A 3,229-nucleotide genomic window follows, 5' to 3' on the forward strand; every position below is an offset into this window, starting at 1 on the left:
GAATCAAGGTAAACTATAAGCTTATTATTATTATTATTATTATTATTATTATTATTATTATTATTATTATTATTATTATTATTATTACTACTACTACTATTACTACTACTACTAGTATTATTATTATTATTTTAATTTTAATTTTCTTATGGAATCTTGCTTATGTTATATAGATCCTTTTATAGTCTACTAATTTGATTCCATCAAAAATTTATACTAAAATCCATACTTATTGATTTAAGCTCATAGATTCAATTTATGATCTCTTATTGTAACTTTAAAAACAAATGAGGTTCTTTCTTTTATGCCAACATTAGCAAATTATTATGTACTATATCTTGATGTTGGGGTTAATCAACTTATGAGAATTCTCAACAAATTTTTTAGTAGTCCGAGATGAAGGTGTTCTTTACTGATAGCTCAAACTAAAATATTATGAGAATTGTTTTTCTTAAATCATTGGTGCAGGGAACTATGCCTGTGTCTCTTCAAGATATATCTTCCTTCTTTGAGAGCTCCCACTGACTCCCACTGATCTCTGTATTCTTTTAGAAACACAATTGCTTTGTCTCAGTAATCTTAGTGAAACAATCAGAGCAGTAGAAATGGTATCACTCAAACTCATTAAGGTATCCATAAATAGTGATTTTTTATGACTTATAACTTAAATCCTTTATCTTTAGTATTACAGTAATTTTATCTTGCTTAAGATTATTACATATGATTGATCAACTTCCTTTACCAACCAAGCCCACATCAGCGATGGCCAAAAAATGGACAAGAGTTGTAAAGCTTATGGTCAAATATGCACCAAATAACAATGGCAAAAAATGATAAATATAAGCCATACTTTAAAAGTCTCGAGCTTCATTGAACTAGTCAAACAACTATGGCTACAAATGAACTAGAACAACAAAACTTTGTGAACATGTATCCATTAATCAGTGATGACCGGAATAACAAATAAAGTCACACTTAACTTTATTTGTGTATGCACTTAACATGTATCCCTTTATATATATGCCGATTTACTAATTCAGCCTTTTGAATATTGAATTCAGTCTTTATGGGCAAGTAAGAGTATAGTGAAAAGTTATAGCTCCTTCATTACTAATGACTGGATTATCTCTTGTTCTGATGAGACATTACAATTCTCCCCTTTGAAATGTGATTTTAACCAATAATAGCACAATTTCAACAAGGTCTCATCAACAACTTATTGAAACATTACACAATATACAAGAAATATATATGAAAATTCCTTGACAAATAGCAAAATCAACAATGATGATATATTTATTATCTAAAAACAAAACAAAAGGTTCAGGATCACTTATCACTGAAATAAATATGGCTTTCCTTAATCTAAGAGATATCATCAATATGAAAAATAAAGCTAAACAAATAGCTAAAACTAATGCGAAGCATTTAACATTTTTGTCTTCATCATCATTAGGAGACTTTGCTCGCCTTGAACTTCCCTTATCTTATGGTTCAGACTTAATACCTGCAGAGGAATGCATCTCAATCAATCCACCAAAATTTAGGGGAAAACTTTAACTTAAGAGAGCTTATGAGACAACTTTATTACCCTTCTTTTGAATCCATTCCTTAGATTTAGGACATTGATTCTTCACTTGATCAGGTGACTCATAGAACTTGCATCTTACTTGAGTATACACATTTTGAGCACGCTTATTATAATTCTCCGATAGAGAAGCCATAAGATATTGCACTAGCAGATCATTAGAGATGAACCTGCCAAGTGTTTTCAACTCAGCAGCCATATTGTACATGCTCTTAATGTGTATACTTAGTCCACTTTGCCCATCATAACGTGAGGTAGACAATACAATGAAGTTGGAATAATTAACTTTATAACTTTCCACAATAGTGTTCAGAAACTCCTTAACACTTAGTTCCCTATCATCCTTCTTATAAGGAAATGCTCCCCTTATGGCAAATGAGATCGAATGTTTTATAACTAATTTTGCAAATTCATTGGATTTTTCCAATTTTGCAACTTGGAGTTGTACTCCCTTAATTGCTCATTATGATTCTCAGTGTTTATAGCAGGATTGATAGGTTTGTCCTAGTAAAGTGTGTAATCAAAGTCCAGAACATTGAGAGTGTGACGCACCTCTTTATTCCACTTAGGAAAGTTGGTGCCATTAAAGGGCTCAATGGTGCTTAGAAAGCCCTCATAACTCACTGAAAAAATTACAAAGTGAGGTCTCAGTAATCTTTATACAATAAGATACAAATAAAAGCACAAGATTAACCCTACGATGGTCTGATTAAAATCATGCCCTAAGTTTCAATTTGCATCACTAATGGGTAGAAAACAAACGAAACTCATCATTAACTCATAATTAAAACAGCGATGGTTAGAATTAATTACAAGTGTACTCTAACCAAACTTCTCGATGGTTCCATTTGATTGGAGAGCATCTTAGTTTTACATGGTGGAAAACATATAATTTTTTATCTTAAACAATGCAAAATAATGCAATAATTATTAATAAAGCATAATGGAAACATTAAGGGAATAAACTTAATGCGAAAAATGAAATACTTAAAACTTACCAGAGCCTTGCAACACCATGAATGCCTCTGTTCTCGCAGATGCTGTAGATGTAGACGAACAGCGGGTGAGGGCAAGAACTTCTGCCCCCCCCTCCAGCGCCGTTAGTAACTGGATTTATAGTTGCTAATCAAGTTTAGGGTTTTTAGACGTCTGAAATGATCAGCCACCCCATAAGTATATATAGTGCTGTGGGTGCAGGGCCTTGCCCTTAAATTTGGAACTAATTAATGGGCCCACCGATTACAGCCCATTAATTTCCTTAATCATGTTTAGATGATAAATGTGTCATTAATTTCTATTAATTGCCTTAACTGTGAAGATTACATTCGAAATATAATTCCAACACAGCTTTTTGTAGACCTGCCCAATATGAAATGAATGATGAAGCTAGACACACAATCTCTGTAGGAGATTGACATTTTTTTCCATCAAAACATATTGAATTTTTAGTCCACCAGATTGCCCAGCAACTGGCTGCCAGTTCAATCATATGGAACTTTTTGTGGCGTGGCTTAAACCAGACAACCCATACCCAATACTGGTTAAAAAGAGGAGAAAGGAAAAAACAAAAACAAATATACATGACAAATATAGAAAGTACACCCAATATGGAAGTACTGTTCCAATGTCTTGGCATGTACA

The 3,229-nt window shown here is 32.5% G+C and overlaps 1 long non-coding RNA gene across 1 annotated transcript; it reads right to left on the minus strand.

Annotated features, from left to right (window-relative positions):
* Positions 1 to 1,238: 1,238 nt before the first annotated feature.
* On the minus strand, positions 1,239 to 2,724 carry LOC120643005. Its single transcript, XR_005662827.1, has 3 exons — positions 2,587 to 2,724; positions 1,592 to 2,211; positions 1,239 to 1,507 (listed from the first exon to the last, which is right to left on the minus strand). It is a non-coding gene; the product is annotated as an uncharacterized LOC120643005 (long non-coding RNA).
* Positions 2,725 to 3,229: the final 505 nt, after the last annotated feature.

The sequence above is a fragment of the Panicum virgatum genome, chromosome 7K (assembly GCF_016808335.1).
Source record: "Panicum virgatum strain AP13 chromosome 7K, P.virgatum_v5, whole genome shotgun sequence".
NCBI lineage: Eukaryota > Viridiplantae > Streptophyta > Magnoliopsida > Poales > Poaceae > Panicum > Panicum virgatum.